This window comes from Maylandia zebra, linkage group LG8 (genome assembly GCF_041146795.1).
Source record: "Maylandia zebra isolate NMK-2024a linkage group LG8, Mzebra_GT3a, whole genome shotgun sequence".
Lineage (NCBI taxonomy): Eukaryota > Metazoa > Chordata > Actinopteri > Cichliformes > Cichlidae > Maylandia > Maylandia zebra.
The window spans coordinates 25,252,838-25,273,494 of NC_135174.1; the positions used below are offsets into that span (position 1 = coordinate 25,252,838).

At 37.7% G+C, this 20,657-nt stretch overlaps 1 protein-coding gene across 1 annotated transcript in view; it reads left to right on the top strand.

The window, feature by feature from the left end:
- The window catches only part of dusp3a (dual specificity phosphatase 3a), a 39,352-nt gene extending 26,098 nt beyond the window's left edge, over positions 1 to 13,254 (top strand). Inside the window, exon 4 of the transcript XR_013099917.1 lies at positions 12,768 to 13,254. The gene's annotated coding sequence lies outside the window, so the exon portion shown is untranslated. The remainder of the gene's footprint in view (positions 1 to 12,767) is intronic.
- The last annotated feature ends 7,403 nt before the right edge of the window (positions 13,255 to 20,657 follow it).

Genomic DNA, 20,657 nt, shown 5'->3' on the forward strand with positions numbered 1-20,657 from the left:
ATGAAATAGTGAACACAGATGTTACCAATCACATAAATTAAGGCTTTGCACCTAAATGGAACAGAAGCTTCAGTAATGTCCTTAGTCAGGTATTTGTTCACCTACTATTCTATCAGAAAAAAAGTCTGATTAAAGCTTAACGACTTTTCCTCTAAATATTAAAGATTTAAAGGTAATGGATTAAACTTAAATATAAAATATAGACTACTGGAAACAAAATTGTGTTTTACAGTGATCCCACTCTAACATTTACATTTCCTTCGGGTTAGTTTGTGAGGTTGATGGAAACATCGTCCCTGAATCACCACCGAACTGCAGTCGAGGGATTTGTGTGCCTAGCTGATCCCAGCAGCTGTGGTCCTAGTGGTCAGTTTGACCCTATTGGAGTCTTTTATTGGGCAAATGGGCCAGACTAAGTGTCATTTAAATGTATAATGGCAACACAGGGTTTCAAAAACAATGGGGCCTCTACCTTAATTCCTTTAACTTTAACTTATTAGTAGTTTTTTAACTTTACTTTTGAATTTTTTTCAACAAAAATACAGCCAATAAATCACATGATCATCAGGGTCAATAGAGAAAAACATAAGAGAGGAAAATCATAGACCAAAGTTCAGCAGTTCTTTTACCGTCCGTAATTATCCTTTATATGCAAAAGGAATTTGAGTCACATCTGTGAGGGCAATAGTGGAGGAAAGTAACGATCATTGAGATCCAGGTATTTGCTGTATTGGTTCTTTTTAAAAACTCGACGGGGAAAAGAAAAACAACTGACAGAAATGATTTTGTGAATTCAGAAAACTAAAATAAAAATAAACAAATTGATATTTAATATGTAAATTGTATCACTGAAACAAAAAATCCATTCTGGAAAGTAACTGAAACTAAACGTCAATGGCTGGAAATAAATGAAAAAAAATAAATAAATAAAAACCAACTATATATATGTGAAAAAAAAACCATAATAACTTTGGCTCAGCCACTGATCACCTTTTATGGGACAAATGTTGAGTGTGTGTTGTGGCATTTTGGGCCATATTTGACTGACACATCACTTCCCAGTGCTGTAACTGTAACAGATCACAGGTCACAGGTATCCTGGATTCTACCCAAATGAGTCAGCTATCCGGGAAGGAAACAGTATGCATGCATCAGACTGTGTTCATAAATCAAATCTTAGCTTTGCTGATGAATTATTTGCCGGTAGCAGGTTTGTGTGAGTGAAGTATATATTTCAAACACAAATAAAATCAGAAAAAAAGCACAAAAATGTACAAAAAAGTGATTACGTGAATGGGTGAATGAGGCAAGTTGTGTATATACGAACCAGTCCATTTACCATTAAAATAAAAAAATCAAAACATGCAGAAATAAATATCTGGGTCTATGGGTGTGCCTTGCATTTGTATCTCTGTAGCTGCTGCACAGGTTCACCACTGGGTGGAGGCAAACCTTTGTTCAAACTTCCTGATTTGACCCAGCAACGAGGACTAATGACAAAAATAGAGTAACAGATACAGAGGGAGAGAAGGAAAGAAAGTCCAGGGGGAAATTACATCAAGAATGGGAATACGATGACAGAGAGAGAATGAGCAAGCCTTCCAGGTCTGAGTCTCCAAGTGTTGATGCAAATGCTATTTTATGTTTCACAAGACTGCACAGACACACCTGGGATGGACCAGTAACACAGCATGACATCCATCAGGGTTACTGAGAAACCAATTCTCTGCCTTCTGCGCTGCTCTTCTCTTTCCACGGTCCCTTACACTGCAATTACAGCGGGCCAGCTGTGTGGTCCCTTTGGGGCCTCCAGTAACCCAGGGACCTCCTCCCTGCTCCGGCTGAATTCAAACTATCCCTGCAAGCTGAGGGTTTCAAATAGAAACCACAATTCCAGTGCTGCCGAAGCACAGAAAAGGTTAATTTTTTTGTAATTGTACTAAACGGATCCCAGACCTATTAGCCTACATCCAGTGTTTCTGATTTAGAAATATGCCAGGTACAGCACACACCGGGGAGAGCTGAGGGTCAGGAAGTAGCTCAAGCAAGAAAAGGAGGGATTATGTGTTGCAGCAGGTTATAGGTCCCTCTCTGCTGCTTACTTGAAGGAATCCAGGATGCTTGTTTCCGAAATCTCATCAATAACGGCGCTGGGCTCTGTGTGATGAAGTGCCATTTATTCCAGCTATGTGCAGCGGCAGTCTGCGCAGAATGGAAATGTTTATAGCTGACGCCGGAATCAAAGCAGACACGAGTTCCTGTGCGCTTGGTGACACTTTAGTGACTTGCAGGAAGAGCGTGTTTACATTTGCGATGGATTTGATTTCTGCTTTTCAAATAAAGCAAATTAAAGGGCCGTGCTTTAGGTGGGAACCCGGAGATGAAAGCGCGCGCTGATTCATTGTCTTCATACCTGATCTCATATGATCTCAGAGACACTCATCATGTTTGAACAATCTGGGTGGGGAGCTGATGTTTGATATTTGTTTATGGGGGAAATGATTCATTGGATTCACTGGTGAGATATTTCTGGCCTTAATGAACCCAAATTTTTCCTCATAATCTCACTAAATAAAGTTATCACTCGCCTTTGAAATTTTTTACTGCTTGTTGACTCATTTATCCTGTTTCCCTGGGGCTTTATGAACTCCGCTGATTCGAGTTTCAAACTTCCAAAGTCACTTACATTTTTCTTTTCTTTTATGTAGGATTCATCGAACTACTTACGGCCCTGAAATACACTTTTCTTCACATGGACCCTTCAACTTTAATCTTTGTCCCCGGTTTTAATGACTATCAAATAGAAAGCATATGATGCTCACTTTAAATCCTAATAACCTGCATTCACATTCAGAGTATGAAGCTGGCGAAAAAGGGAGAAATGCACATCTGTGGCGCAGCACTAATTATAAGAAAATACTGAGGGAGAAAGAGAGATTGGGTTTTGGAACCGAGCAGTCCTCAGATCCTCTTCCAAGTGCCTGTGCCCATGTTGGTGTTGCTTGTTTCATCTACGTCTCTCAACTCCTTTTCTTTTTAGTGCTCTCGTTGTGCTATACGTTGATCCTGCGGGTCCAGCTTTTGTAGATCAAACCCTTAGACTGATGTGACGATAAAACTGCCAAAGAAGATAAAAAGAGCAAACAAAAGACACTGCAGAAGTACTTTCGAGACAGTTTTTTTTAAAAACAATAACAGAAACATGTTTAGAGAAGATGGATGTAGCTTCCAGGTCGGAAAATTTAAGCCAGCGCCAGAGTGACTGTATATAAAAGAAGGAGATAGATAAGAGGCTATCAGTTGGTTAGTGAAGTACTGTTACCCATCCATCCATCCATCCATCCATCCATCCATCCATCCATCCATCCACCGTCTTCTGCTTATACAGTTCAGAGTAGCGTGGCTACCTCAGCCTGCACAGGGATTGAGGCAGGGTCTACCCTAGGCAGGGCACCAGTCTGTCACACGGCTAATGAAAGTCCTGTTACGCTAGGTGTTTTTGCTGTCGCCATCCTGTGATGAATGAAGGGTGGAACAAACTTTGGCTAATCCTCCTTTCTGACTCTAACTACCATAACTAACCTGAAACTAGTAAGTGAGCCCACTCATTCTTTAAGAAAGTGTTTACTAAGGTACCAGAGAAAGGAAGCAGAACTATGCAATAATAAGTGTTCTTGCATCTAGAGGAGTCACCTTCCACTGGCAATTAAACAGAATGTAGGTTTAAGGAAATTCCACATTGGCTCCAGTTTTCACACCAGAACCTCCAGTATATCAATCTGTTATGCAGTCTGTACATAAACCTGCATTTTTTTTTGTTGAATACCTAGCAAGGTGCAACACTTCTGGTTACAAAGGAAGTCCAATTGCACAGAAGTCTAGGAGAAAATTACACTGCCTTTGCTAACTTGATCTGTTACCTCCAGCAAAACATTTTGTTGAGGGCCATGATATAAATTATAATCCTATAAGTAAATAAAAAAGAGATAATAGAATTGGGTATGTTTTAAGAAATTGATGTCTCTCAGTCAGTTTGGGAATTTTTGGCATAAAGTAGGAAGATCTGAAGGCAATGGATCGAGAAAATGAATAGGTTGATGGATTCTTGACAGAGTTCGTACTGTGTGATTGACATGACAAGACCTGACATGGCACAAGTTCCTGTGAGCATTTGTGACTAATACTCGTGACAACATATCCTGCCAGTCACTTCAAAAAATGTAAATAAAGCTATGCTTATTGGGAGTTTCTGGCAATTACCAGAGCTAACACAGCAACAGACAACACCTTAAGCGATATCTACACAGGAAGCGATTCTCAGCAATGAGGAGAACTTAGAAAGCCAAAGGCATTTGACAACTTCAAGTAACCGCAGATCAAACATCCGCTGGCGGCATGAAGGAGGTAAGTGCCAAGTTAAACTTTTCTCAGCCTCGAGGCAAGTGACTTAAGCGATAATTGCGATAAGACAGCAATACACAAGTCTTTTCACTCGGCAGCTATCTTGAAGCATGTGAACTGCTTAAAAAAAAAATTGCACTAAAAGAACATTTAAGTTATACTTATAAGCACCATCTTTGCTGTCATGAGGTCAGAGATGCAAACCACTGTGTGTATGAACACAATACTCATTTGCGGTGAACGGTAAGGAGATATATTTCTTAACAATGATGGAAAACACTTAATAAGAACCACTTGCTTTGGGAGAACCGTTATCCTTGTCCATAAACACAAACATCTTTATGAAGAGCTGTTGGTTGTAGATTGACATTTAATAGTCGTGGAAAGTAGCTGGGTGACATTGTTGAAACACAGGCCTCCTTCTCAGCTTGAAAACAGATTTCGCAGCCACACTAACTGCAAAGGAGAGCTGCACATCATCAACCGGTTGTGTAACCAGGAGTGAAACATTTCACTGCACAATGGAAAAATGAGGTATTCCCCTGAACCTTAAATCTGTTTGTTATAAGCACATAAATACAATACACCGGCTTAGGCACTGTGTCTGTATCCTTGTGACTGCGCCTGTCCGGTTACAGGAATTGTATCTGAGTGATACATTTTCCTTAATCGGCTCCAGATGGACTGCACCACTCAATTAGTATCACCTGCTCGATGTTAACAGGCTCATATTCTTCATGCAGTCTCTTTAAACCCCATATTGTAGAGGTACACACTGACTTTTTCCTCTTCCAGGCATGGTTTTGGATTTTAGTACCCTCATTCAAGTCCTTTGTGTTTGTTTGTGTGCACGCAGCTTTTTAGGTTTCAGAGGAAGTCAAGTGATATCCTGTTCATGAGAAAGCACGAAAACATCTTTAAGACCTGAAAAAATATTTGCGCGCCAATGCACCTTACATCACATTGAGTATTTGCTGGCTGTGACAGGACTCTCGTGTGGAAAGCATCTGCCCTGTTTATGCAGAAATTTGCCTCAGAAGCGCGGCCAATAAATACTCTTTCAGCTGTACCATGACTGTGATCATATCTCCAGTGCATGCAGCCGTTTCAGTCACAAATAACCCGTGTGCGGTCATACTTTGTGAAGAGGTGCAGGAAAGCAACATTTCTGCTTAAAAAACAAAGGCTGGACTTTGTCAGGAAGCTGCACAGTGGGTGGGCTTGGAGCTGACAGCAAGCTGCAGCACCTTTACATGATGAGCTGAAGCCCAGCCTCATTTAAAATCTCTGCTTATAATTAGCTTTATTGGATTAAAAACAAGAGCTGCAGATTAAATTCACATGCTTGTTATCTAGTTTTATTAATCTTGTAAAAAAACCCAAACAAACTAAAGTTATGAATGGTTCTCTGAGCCCTATATCCGTCTCTGTGCTGGCGGAGGCTTGGCTGCTGAGCCTGCTTGTACTTTCATGCTTAATTAGCACACCTCGCAAAGGACTCTGGGAGATTTTGACAGTGGGGAAGAATGTGCAGCCCCAGAACCAGATTTTTCATTCAACATCTACGTATATCACAGCAGGCTTATACCGATATTTATATGAACTCAGTGAGATCTTTTTTTCCTTCTTGTCAGTCATTACTTGGCACTTAATACTGAAGCTTGCACATCATATATTATCACAAGGGAGCATTACAGCATGTGAATAATGACTTGAGCGCCACATAAATTGAAGTTTAAAGGTTCAGTCTGTCTGGATTTCTAGCACACGCAATTTATAGAGCTATTTTTGGCATATCCAATTATTAGCTTTGGTACTTAAAGTGACATAAATACACCAGGATTTCCAATTTTATGCATGAAGTATGAAACAATGACGTGATTACTCTATCACAGCTTAAATACTGAAAGCAAAGAAAACCAATGAACTTTATGATAGGTGTAGCCCATGTAATATTACCAGTTAGCCTGTGTACTAACGTTTTGATCGCATAACATTTCTGGAGCTACAAAATTTCCATATTTGTATTAAGATAACTGAATGCTAAGCTACCAGCATTTTTAGGAAGTTGCATCCATAGACTTTAACGGTGGATTGCACAGATGCAGGTATCTCCTAATTAGTGCTAACATATACATGGCAGAATTTTACATGGCTGAAACATGCTCCAAAATGCACAGACACCGGCCACAACTCTTAGTAAGTTTAAATAACTCTCCTAGTCTCCATCACAAGCCACAACTACAGGGATAAAAAATGAAGGCAATGCGAAAATACCAAAAACTGCTGTTTTGCCCACTTGAGGTTGGCTCCAACAGTGAGTAGATTCCCATTAGATGCCATGATGAAATATACTGGGGTGACCATATTTTGATTTCCAAAAAAGAGGACACTTGGCCCAGTCATAAAGAACTTTAATACTGTTTGCTTAAAGAGAATTTAGACATATTTAAACGATGCCTTCTATGTGCGGTTAATGAATGGTGAAATAAAAAAATGTCATATAGGCTTTTATGAGTCAACAAGTGCAAAAAAATAACTTAAAAACCTCTGGAATTAAATAATGGTACAGAAATAAGGGCTCATCTGTATAAAAAAATTACCAGTACCAGGACGGTTCGAGGGAAATTTCTTTTGCAGTTTGTGTGAAAAGCTGCACTTGTGCTTTGGCATCTTTTAAACGTCATCAGGCACATTGCTGCGCGCTGTCTGTCCCGTCTGTGAGCGCAGAACAACCAGTCCATTTATAAAGTGGTGTCCATTTATAAATGGACACCACTTCCTAACCAGGTAACTTAGCACTCAACGCTCCACAGAACATGGACAAAAATGCTGGCTTTGAGGATTCAACTATTGGGTTAAACTTGTGTAAATGTATTGCCTACAGTGAGGGTTTTCCCTATGACAGGTTAAAAATGACTCCCAGCATGTAATGCTGTACATACATATACACAAACCATTTCTGGTTAGGACTTATGGTAGCTTTTATATGTTAAGACAGTGCACTGTAATCATTGCAGAGACAACAGTCCTTTATCTCTATGACAATAGCTGCTGTGTTAATTACAGTCCGTGCTTCTCTGACTACTCCACAGGTTATAGTTAGAGATTTTATAGCACTGCTCTTTTATACTATACAGTTTAGATTGAAGGGAAGGTGCAATATGGGAAGCAGACATGAATCAGCAGAATGGTTCTGACTCATAGTGCCTTTGAAAAAGACACCAGTAATACAGGCTGGTGAACATGCACATTTAATTTAACACAGCAAAGTTGATGTTGTCAATCAAGGATGAGTAACCACCTTGTAAACAAAGGGTTGTATTTTCTGTGGATATAACAGATCCTTCAAAACAAATGTATTTATATAGTTTTTGTGTTCTTCAGCCATGTGAAACACAATCGGATGCAGGTTTCCTAAGAAACTACACGTTTAGATCCAAAAAAGCAAGAAAGGGAAGGGTTTGGCAATTTAGGGAATAGAGAAAAACAATGACAACAGTAATGGTTGTCCTACACTGACATAAAAACTTGATCTTATGTCAGTGTAACTCGTGCACTCACCCTTAGTACATGTACACATAATATGAATAGCACAAAGGAAAACACAAAATCCAATTTTTCCCTTGAAACTACCTGACCTTGTACAATTTTCAAATTTGGTACTTTCTTATGTAGGTAGTGTTAGAAAGTGTCTCTTCCTTTATAAGGACAGGTATAGGTAATTAATGTCTCTCTCTGTTTTTCTTTCTTTGAAGTTTCAGTGTTTGGCAGAACTACTTTGACCAGAATTATGTTTTGGCTGATATTTTTAGCATACATTTTATTAGGTTCTGACAAAAAACAACAACAAAAAAACTGAGAGGAAATATTCCCAGCAGCCCAAACCACTCAGCCCAAAAAATGCAACATCACAAAACAAAATAGTCCAGCAATGAAAAGAATTACTGTAAATCTGTAGTTCAATTAAAAAGAATAATATTTGAAAAATGTAAAAAAAGAAAAAAAAGAAAAAAAGAAAAATAAATAGATTTATTTAAATAAAATAAATCTACGAATAAGTAGATTTATTTATTCATATCCATTCACCACAGCCACAGTTATTTGGGCGACCCTGTCTGTGAAGTCAGTCACACATATTAGAGTAACAAAACAAAGAGAGTTTAAAACGCTAGCAAGTCAGCAAGTTAGGGTTAGCATGGTATGTTTAGTATCAAGAAATATATCCACATTAGAAGCCAAAATAATGTTGGCCAAAAGACGCCTAAATGCCAATTTGACAAGTGTCAAATCAGCTCAACATCATTCATGTAGGTAACATTAGTTCTTTTCTGGATCACAATGCAGCTGACTTTTGCTCTTCTGGTCAGTGTTAGCTAACACTAACATGGCTGTTAACTGCAAAATGTCTTATGTAGCAAAACATGTTCTTGACTAGATAAGGTTTGCTAAATTATAAGATATCTTGCATGCACACACTATCCTCTATTCCCCATCTACGATCAAAATCACATTAAATCTTGCTAAATGACTTCACCAGGTAGTGTAAAACTAACTCAGTGTATTACTATATTATTTGTTTATGTGTTCATTTCAGCCATCAGTATGTGATGTAATGGCACAAAAGAAAGCTGTATAACTAGCTTTGTTTTTCTACGTTAACAGGTGGGTTATTGAGCTGTGTTTTTACTAGCCAATATGCATCTGACATTAGAAGCTTTGTTAATTTCAAGTCAATGTCAATCTCTCTCACTCTCAGCTGGTCCACAACATTCATGAAATACATACATACAGCAGTGCATCGTAATAGTGCAGGACAGTCTTGTGTATGTCTCATCACTGTTGTTTCCAATGCCAGCCTGCAGGTGGTGTGCAGTGAGGAGTTGCACAGTAATTACTGTCATCCATTTGAAGGCTGTGGCTGCCTTTAATAACAATGGTTTCCTGAAGTTATGCAGAGCTCCTTAAATTCTGGAGTAATAAAGTTGCCTCCTGGTCAAAATCTGGCCCAAAAATAACCTCAGCTGGTTGACAGCTAAAGCTCATGACACTGACAACAACTGTGTTCATGTGTGACACAAAAAGAGACTCACACAGGGAGATAGTGGTCTACCATGTGTAGTGAATAATTTGTTGGGTAATTTCTCTTGCTGCTAAGAATAGTACCTGTGGTTGGCCGGCAGGCAGCGTGCCGGTGGCAAGCGGTGCGCTGAGAGGCTCACAGTGGTTAGCAACCAGTTTTGTGTGGTCTCCGAGGTCCAGCCAGACTAGTTCCCACAGTTCCTACGTCTTGGCTTCAAGGCTGCACTTTCTATTTTGATGATTCTCTGAAAAGGCAAACAATGGAAATGGCTGGAGTCTGATTTATAACAGCCAGGGTTAAATGTCCCGTGTTCCTGCGTGGAAACCACATAAAAGATCAGTGAGGAAGAAGAATTCCACTTTGGACTTAAAGGCTTATCTTAGAGCTCGCCTGGAGCAGTCAGTCACCTCGTGGTGACCTCCTGCTCTACTGAAGTAACCAATCATGGCTGCAAGTGGACAACAGATTCCTCTCGCTCTCTCTCATTGTTTAATATCTTTCTATGATATATTTTTTTCATTGTAGGACATTGTAGCAATATGGCTTGGAAAAAACTAAAGGTAGAGCAGATAAATCAATTGTCCGGGTTGTCGGAAAGCGCTGAGAGGAGTGGCTCTGATGTACAGTGATGTACACAAAGTGATGCTGAGCAGAGCCACCCTCACTAACAAAACACTTTCAAAGGAGTCCAAGGTCAGTTTACAGCAATTTATCATTTTGAGCCGTGAATAAGTCTTTGTTGTCATGAATGATTTTTTAATTATTTACACGTGTTTAAACGATGAGAGCAATGAAAATGCAAAGTGCAAGCACAGAGTTGTTTTTGAGCACTTTACCCCAGCGACATTGTCATTTCAGTATCCTCGGCTTAATTTAAAATTAAGGGAGTTCTGATAGTAAGATTGGTTCAGTTTGGAATGACTGATATTTCTGCGCTGACTACTCATAAAATGTGGTCTGATCTTTATCTAAGTCGCATTTACTGAGTAATATAATCTGACTAAGCTAATAAAACATAAACAGCTGTACTTCTCTTCTCATCTTCATTGAACACAGTAATCGCTCACAGCCCAGGCGGGAAAAGGAAATGAACCTTTGCGTTAGAAAGTTCTCCAAAACTAATTTGTTTCAATTAGGAGATGAGAACGGAAGTCTGAAGGTGTCCCTCCCCATAAATCTCTTACAAGTCAAGTTACTGATGAAATCAGCTTTTCTCAAGAAAGCCTCATTGGGGTGAACAATGAGTGAATCACACTACTTTTAAAGAACCTTACAAGAAATGTTATAGAGAAGCACAACATTGGCAAAGACTACACAAGCATTACTATAAACTCAGGTTTTCACTGTTTCCCTACTTTAACTCTTTACAAATGGATGACAGTAGTAACTTTGTTACAACTCTTGTTGCAACAAGAGGACAATATGCACTACTCAAAGAGGTGGGAAAGCCTACCAAGGGTAAATCTACTTAAAATCTGTCAGTATGTGTCTACTATAGGAAAAACACTAGTAAAAGCGATGTTAATGGAAGGACACCACTGCTCTCTAAAAACAGATCTGGGACAAAAATTTGGTAAAAAGTTGGAATCAAGATTCTTTTAGGCAAAGATGTCAGCTGCTGTATTTCGAAGGGTTGAAACAAAGGACTGCACACTAGTTTCAAAACCTTATCCCAACTTTATGAAGCTCATGTGTAAGTTCAATAACTATGGTGTTGCCAGTTATGCTTCACATCACTTCCGCTTTCCCACACTGTCAGCTGTTTGTGACATCACTGGTCTATTCCAATCATCTTTCTCTTGGCCTTGTTCAGGCCAATCAGCATTCACGCCGCGTACTATAAACCTGCGCATCTATCGTTCTCCTTTGCAGACGTCTTCGTGCTACCCACCTCCTCCCCATAACTCATTGTGGCTCCATTCAAGCCTCCATCTTTGTCTCCACCAACAGCGACTCTGAGGGGTCCTGCTCTAATCCCTGTGACCGCTGGGGTTCCGTTACACCGAGACGGGCCATCGGAGTCTAACCGCCACATACCTTTATCTAATGTCTGTACGTCAATAAATCATGTTAATTTCTTTTTAATGATCTCTCCTTATTGAACTACTGTTACCAGTACAAAACTGGTGACAGTAGCTGACGTTGTAAAGTAATGTTTAATATAGTGTAATATATCATGTGAAAAAAATTCTCAAGTTCTCAAGGACATATTGAAAAATGATCTGGTCCTTATCAAATGTTAAAATTAGATAAATATAACCTAAGATGAAAAACAGCATATAATGTATAACACTTTGTAATCATTTATTTAACAAAAGCTAAGCAAAAATACAGCAGATACAGTTATGTGAAAAACAAAATCCACCCCTACTGCTTCCAGGGTGAGTATCAAGCAAACACTACTAATCAAATGCACTTGACTAACTTATCAGCAAGGGTGAAAAAATATCAGTAATGATCTTAGAGAAGCAGTTGTTGCTGATCATTAATCTGGGAAGGACTATAAGGCTATTCCCAAACAATCTAAAGTCCATATTTCAGCACTGAGAAAGATAATTCACAAGTAGAAAATATTCAACACATCCGTCACCCTAAGGTCAGACATGCAAAGCGCAGAGAAACTGCAAAAAGCTCAAGAGCTACATGTCAAACTCTACAGGCCTAAATTTGCAATTTGAAAGTTAGAGTTCATAATAAGAAAATTGGAAAAAGACTGTTGTAAAGGGTTGCCAGGAGAAAGCCTCTTTAAAAACAAGATTGTAGGTTTAAAAAGTTACATGTGAACAAACCACAAGACTTCTGGAACAACATCCTGTAGACATATGAGACCAAAGCATAATGTTCAACACCATGTTTGAAAAAAAAAAACGAATGAATAAATCTTCTTTTTTTTGGAACCGGTACTGGTTTTATTTTGTTGTATTTGTCCGCGACACCTTAAAGGCCGTGAAAATATTGTCGGACATAAACTGGTCCGTGGCGCAGAACAGGTTGCGGACCGCTGCCTTAACCACATCAACAAATCCAGGAAAGAATGGCTGAAAATGAAAAAAATAAAGTGTTGCGGTGGTCCAATCAGAGTTGAGACCTCAGCTCAGCCGAAATGCTGGGACCTTAAGAGAGCTGTGGGAGAATGAATGCCTGAAAGCCTCAGTGAACTGAAGCAATGTCGTTAAGAACTGTGGGTAAAAAAAAATTTCCAGTAAGAAAAAACTCTTTCCAATACACCTGCCATCTTCAGTTATAGCTCCATTGACAGACTTCTTTCCTCTGTCCTTCACAGGCAGGAGGACAGAGGAGATAGAGAAGGACATGTTACGGAAAATGAAGCGGACACCAACATAGTTCGGAGTTGGTTTGAGCACTTTGCAGTCAAAAAGAGAACAATAGCTTCAAAAATCTGGAAAATATTAGGGCAGCAGAAGCTGAAGCTTAAGGTTGGCTGATTCAACGCGAAGATCCACAGCACAAGAGAACATAGATAACTGAACAAGAGAGGGCCAAGTTAGAAAGTCCTGGCATTAAAACAATTGGGATGCTCTGGCTGGAGCTGGAGGGAGCATTTCAATCAAGACATCCCAGAAACATTGATGAGCTGAAACAGTTTTGTAGCGATGACTAACCCAAAATTCCTCAATCTTTTTGTGCAAGTCTCACAAGCAGCTAAAGGAAACGTCACTTCTTGTGACTTCACATATGTTTTCCTGTCTACACTTTGAGGAATCACTGACTGTGTTCAATAAAGACATGAAAAGTACAGCTAATACATGAAAAGCACAACCTTGTATGTTATTAATTTAGTCAGATTGTATCTGTATTTGTGATTTAGATGAGAATCAGGCCAAATTTTATGAGTAATCAGTGCAGAAATCCAACTAACTCCGAAGGGTTAAGAGGCTTTGTCTCGTAGCTCTACATTATTCATAAAATCTGCATCATTATTAGTTGCGAAAGCTGCTCTCATAAACCGCAACTGATTTTAAAGTGGAAACGAATCACGCGGTGACATTAAACGTAGATCGGTAATAGTTCACGTAGTCTATTTAAAAACAGAGCTAAATGTATCCAGATGTGCAGCTTCTTGAAATGTAAATATGATCGATATCTGAAATGCAAAAACACTTGGACACACTGATAAATATCTGCATATGTATGATCGCAGATGTTCCAGAGAGGTCTGCTCTGTAACTTTATCTGCGCTCAGATTTGTTATGTCACAAATGATACATTCGTGCACTCTTGATTTTGTAAGCAGGAATCGGTCCAATTTGTTCTTAGATATACAGAGTATGACAGCGTTTCAAGTGGGATAACGTTCAGGAATGTTTTAAACCACGGAGAAACATCAGTGTATTTATCACTGATCCACATCTAAAGAGAACAAACCAGCGCATTTGTTTAATAGCAGACAGCATAAATATATGTGTTTGTTAGCACGTTACATTGTCAGCAGATTGTGATACATTTCTTATCTTGTTTTGAGATTCTTGTGTTTTATGAAAGCAATTATATTGTATTTGATGTGGTAAGCTTAAACTGTGAGTCTTGAGAAACTTGAGAAATGTTTGAATAAATTCCACCAACCAGTAGTACATTGTTTATCTCAGTGTTGTACTTTCACAAAGCCAGCCATCAGAAGATAGATACACTGTCCATCAAGATAGGCTGTTGTGTTTCGACGATGCTCAGTCGGTCCTAAGGGGCTCAAAGTGTGCCAAGAACATATCCACTACATCACCTCCAGACTGAAAAGTTGATACAAGGCAGGATGGAGCCATGCTTTCATGTTGTTTACGCCGGATTCTGACCCTATAATGGAGACTCACCACCAATCTTCCATTGTCCTATTTTCTTCTTCTTCTATTTTGGTGAGCCTTTGTGCGGAGCGGCTCTTACAGTCACTCCTGTCAGAAGCAGCAGACCACAGACAAGCTGAAATGGAACCAGCTTCTTGTTTGGATTCAGGAGACAGGCACTCTCTTTACTTTGAAGTTTAGGCTTAAAACGTTTCTTTTTGACAAAACTTATAGTTGTGTGGATGCCTTAATAGGCATCCACACTATTGAGATCCTGTTTCTCTTTCTTCTTTATTATTATTCCGGGTGTTTCCGTACACTTTTTGCCGTGGATCTACTTCCACAATTTTTGTGCTATTTTCACCATTCAAACTCTAAACTGTTCTGCTCTTTCTGCTAATGCCGGCTATGACTTTTGGTGTTTATTACTATTATACTTTTTAAAATATTACACTTTTTTCCTTTAATTTGTCCCATTGAAATGAATGGGAAACTTCCACAATTCTGCTAAAACTTTCTTGTCTTTGAAACTTAACTACTGCCTCATACTTTCACCTAGAAACTTCATTCAAACTTTAAAATGTTCTCAAATGATTTGGCTATTCCTGTATGATTCAGCTTTTTCAGATCTTCTACCGTTTTAATCTTATCCCTCTTTGAGTTTTCAGTTGCAAAATTGTGATTTTTCAGAAAATACATGCGTTGCTATGGTTGCTATGCAATTAACTCAGAGGGGACAGTGAAACTGTTTGAATTTTCTCTTCATGTCCAAACAACTTCTTGCTACTCGCTCAATTTCCACTCAAGCCCCACAAATTATACACCAAAACGTAGGTATTTTTGCTGGCTTTCAGAAAATGTCACTATCATTGTTGTGGGACTCATAGATATTTTGCAAATCTCCTCAGAGTAACACAAAGTCAGAAAACTCTCCATATAAACTCAATGGAGAGTTTGTTCAAAATCACCGCTGGATTTCTCTAATGAGAGGCATTTTCAAATTGTCATATCTCCTTAACGAAGCGAAGTTAAGACATGAGGCTTGTTCCCGTATATGTTCAGACACTCCTGACGCTCACAATTCAAGAATTTCTTTCTCACCTATTACCGTTGTGAAATGAGTTGGACTTGTTTGAGGGTAGGAAATTTGTCCCTCGCTCAGATTTCATCAGATTTCAATCTCTGGAAATGAACCACTTTTTTCTCTCGTCATATCTTTTTGATGGATTTCCACAGAGCCCTGAAAATTTCCATGACTGTTCACCAAAGCCTGCTGTTTCTTACGGTGAAAGAATGATTTTGATGCTCCATATAGATTTAGAGTTACCAAAGGTTGTTTGAGCGCAAGTCAAGGCAGTTTTTGCTTCGCCTCTACTCAGTTACAGTGTATTACAAGTCATATATCTTTAAGAATGTATGTTTTATCTCTGAATTATGAAGACCTGAAGATTCCCCCATCTCTTCTGAATAAAACGATGCCTGAATGACCGTTCTAGCCTCTACGGTTAGGAAATTATGGCCATTTGTTCGAGGGGAATCCTGAATGTCAGAAATACACTGAAGAAAACTCACACCTCTCTCTGTGTCTGTGTGTGTAAGGGCTGACTACAGCAGGTGCAGCTAATTTAACTGACCTACATATACCAAGCCCAGACTCTCCACAGCTCCTGTTCCCTTTACTGTCTGTGTATGTGTGTCTGTGTATCAATATTTCTCCTATGTTTAGGTATTACTCCTCAATCATAGTATTTCTGCTAAAGCAAAGTACTTCTACTACATCTAAGTACTTTTGCCAAATCATAGTATTTCTGCTAAATCATAGTATTTCTGCCAATTCATAGTATTTTTGCAAAATCATGGTATTTGTGCAAAATCATGGTTTTGGGGCCAAATATTTCTGTTATTTTATAATATATGTGCTGAATATATTATATGTGCCAAATCATAGTATTTATCCCAAATTATAGTATTTATGCCAAATTACAGTATTTCTGCTAAAACGCAGAAATAGTACCTTTTAGCAGGAATTTCTACCAAAAGATAGTACTTCTGCTAAATCAGAGTATTTCTGCTAAACCAGAGTATTCCTGCCAAATCATAGTATTTGTACTGAAACATGGTACTTCTGCCCAATCATAGTATTTATACCCAATCATAGTATTTCTGCTAAATCATAGCATTTGTGCCAAATCATGGTATTTGTGCAAAAACATAGTATGTCTGCAAAACCATAGTATATCTCTTATGTTATAGTATTACTACTAAGGCATAGTATTTCTGCCAAATCATAGTATGTGTGCCAAATCGCAGTATTTATACCAAATCACAGTATTTGTGGTAAAACATAGTATTTCTGCCATATTGTGGTATTTGTGCAAGAACATTGAACTGTTATGTTATAGTATTACTACTAAGTCATAGTATTTCTGCATTGTTATAGTATTTGTACTAAAACGTAGTATCTCTGCCAAGTCATAGAATTACTGCAATTTCATAGTTTTTTTTAGGAAATCTGTTATGTTATAGTATTACTACTAAGTCATAGTATTTCTGCCAAATCACAGTATTTGTGCCAAAGCATCGTATTTGTATGGAGTCATAGTATTTCTTCTAAATCATAGTATTTCAATCAAATCTCAGTAGTTGTTGTTAAAACGCAGTATTATTGCCAAATCATAGTATTTGTACCCAATCATAGTATTTCTGCTAAATCATAGCATTTGTGCCAAATCATGGTATTTGTGCAAAATCATAGTATGTCTGCAAAACTATAGTATATCTTTTATGTCATAGTATTACTACTAAGGCATAGTATTTCTGCCAAATCATAGTATTTGTACTAAATCATAGTACTTGTGCCAAATCATAGTATTTGTTGCACATCATAGTATTAGAACCAAAACATAGTATTTGTCCCAAAGTATCGTATTTGTATGGAGTAATAGTATTTCTTCTAAATCATAGTATTTCAATTAAATCTCAGTAGTTGTGTTAAAATGCAGTATTATTGCCAAATCATAGTATTTGTACCCAATCATAGTATTTTTGCCAAATCGTGGTATTTGTGCCCAAATAATAATTCTGTTATGTTATAGTATTACTACTAAGTTGTAGCATATCTGTTATGTTATAGTGTATCTGCGGAATATAGTATGTGTGCCAAATCATAGTATTTACACCAAATCACAGTATTTTTGCTAAAACATAGTATTTCTGCCATATTGTGGTATTTGTGCAAGAACATTGAACTGTTATGTTATAGTATTACTACTAAGTCATAGTATTTCTGCGTTGTTATAGTATTTGTGCTAAAACGTAGTATCTCTGCCAAGTCATAGAATTAATGCAATTTCATAGTTTTTTTTTAGGAAATCTGTTATGTTATAGTATTACTACTAAGTCATAGTATTTCTGCCAAATCATAGTATTTGTACTAAATCATAGTACTTGTGCCAAATCATAGTATTTGTTGCACATCATAGTATTGGAACCAAAACATAGTATTTGTCCCAAAGTATCGTATTTGTATGGAGTAATAGTATTTCTTCTAAATCATAGTATTTCAATTAAATCTCAGTAGTTGTGTTAAAATGCAGTATTATTGCCAAATCATAGTATTTGTACCCAATCATAGTATTTTTGCCAAATCGTGGTATTTGTGCCCAAATAATAATTTTGTTATGTTATAGTATTACTACTAAGTTGTAGAATATCTGTTATGTTATAGTGTATCTGCGGAATATAGTATGTGTGCCAAATCATAGTATTTATACCAAATCACAGTATTTGTGCTAAAACATAGTATTTCTGCCATATTGTGGTATTTGTGCAAGAACATTGAACTGTTATGTTATAGTATTACTACTAAGTCATAGTATTTCTGCATTGTTATAGTATTTGTGCTAAAACGTAGTATCTCTGCCAAGTCATAGAATTACTGCAATTTAATAGTTTTTTTTAGGAAATCTGTTATGTTATAGTATTACTACTCAGTCATAGTATTTCTGCCAAATCATAGTATTTGTGTGAATTTGTATACTGTAATATCACTGTATTATGTAGTGGCTAAGTAGGGGCTGTTTACTAAGTGCATCAGTGTAAATAGGTCATCTCTTGTGTTGGAGTGCCCTCTTGTGGCGCCTTTTGGGTAGTGCCTTAGTAAACGGGAACCCTGTAAAAAGTGGCATCAGACTGATTTGTAGTGGAGGAATTTGTTACCAGTTTTCTTAATCTTTAATCTGTATGCATGTTGTAATGCATACTCTGTTCTTAATCATAGAAACCACACCATATCACCTCTCCACATCTTCCTACTGTATGCCATACCTCCCTGTACCATCCATCTGACCGCAATAAACTCCACCTCGTGGTAATCTAATCCCTGGATGTCAGCCTCTCCTTCTGACCGAGGATAGTTATAGTATTTGAGCCAAATCATAGTATTTGTGCTAAAACATAGTATTTCTTCCAAATCATAGTATTTGTGCCAAAGTATAGTATTTCTTCCAAATCATAGTATAACTGCACAATAAAGGTTCTTGAGCCACATCAGTGTTTGTGCCAAATCTTAGTATTTCTTCTAAATCCTAGTAATTCTGCTCAATGATAGAATTTCTGCTATGCTTTAGTACTTTTTTCCTAGATTGTAGTACTTCTGCTAAGTCAAAGTATTTTATGTAAATCATAGTATTTCTACCAAGTCCCAATGTTTCTGCTAAATCATAAATAATGTTTTAGTACAAATTGTATGATTTGGTGGAACTTTCTGTGTTCCAGCACAAATGCTATGATTTGGCAGGAAAAAAATATTATTTAGCATAAATACTAAGTTTTAGCAGAAATGCTATGTTTAAACTTTAAAAAATTCTGCTATTTCTGCTGATGTGTGTTATGACTTTAGACCATTGAAATGAATGGAACACATTATCAATGTGGTCACTGATTTTGCATGATGGGCTGAGCTGTGTTTTACCTCAGTGAGATAAGCATCCGTTCTCAGACTGGGAGGCCTGGGTTCAAATCCAGCTTATGGCAACATTTCTTTCACTTAACAGTTAAACTTTTTTTAAACTCTTTTCAACACAAATTTCATTTTTTTCACCCCTTTTCAGCAAAATTTTCAGTTTTTTTAACCCCTTTTCAGCACAAATCCAAACTTTTTCAGCTCTTTTTCAGCAAAAACCTCTTTTCAGCAGAATTCTGCTCAGTCACCTCTTTTCAGCAGAAATTCTGCTGATTGAACTCTTTTCAGCAGAATTTTCACCCCCTTTTTTTTGCCCAAATTCTGCTAGCACAATTGTCAATCTCTCCACCTTTTCTTTGTGAAAAAGTGTTTGGCTCAGTGAGCTAAATAGCTGCCCTTTGACCAGGAGGGCCAGGTTCAAATCCTGCTCAGGGAATCTTTTTTTTTCTTTTTTCCAACTTTTTCAGCTTTTTTCAGCAGATATCTTCAGCCGTTAAGGCATCCACACTGCATTTTCGCAGGAAATGCAAATTTTTCTAGTTTGGACTAAATCAGGTGACCCTGAACCATCCCTTAGTTATGCTGCAATAGGCTTGCGCTGCTGCGAGGTTTCCCATGATGCATTGAGCATTTCTTCTTCACTTACGTCTCACTCTCTTTGTGTTTATACACTGTAAGAAAAAGTCCTAATATAAAAGTATTTTACTGTGTATTTTACAGTTTTGTTCTGTTCTTCTAGAATATCATTAAATTTACATCAATAGAATGTGATTTCACATTTCAAATGTAAATTAATGTAAAATCACTGTAATGTAATAAAACATAATTTCCTTGTTTTTTAAATGTATTTGTCTGTACATATGCATATTTAGATTGTTAAAATACATTCACAAATGTATCATGATTGCACAAATATTTGTCCGTTATGTGAAGGATTGAACTGTTAAATTCAAATGTAGTGCTATGGAAAAATATATAACATGATTCCTATAAACTTTGTTTACATCAAATAATTATTACTATTATTGCTATTTAGGGCGATCGTGGCTCAAGAGTTGGCAGTTCGCCTTGTAATCAGAAGGTTGACGGTTTGAGCCCCAGCTCGGACAGTCTCGGTCGTTGTGTCCTTGGTCAAGACACTTCACCTACAGCCTACTGGTGATGGCCAGAGGGGCCGATGGTGCGATATGGCAGCCTCGCCTCTGTCAGTCTGTCCCAGGGCATGCAATCCATTATTATTTAAACCAACTGTTAACTGTATATTTCTGTACATTTAAGTATTATTATTCATATTGCCAAATTCATTGACCTTGTTTATAGGTAATTTCATTGTTTGATCACATTAAAATGTTCCTAATTTAATGTTTAAAAGCACTTGGAAAAGGCAAAATCCCATGTAAAATTAGGGCAACAA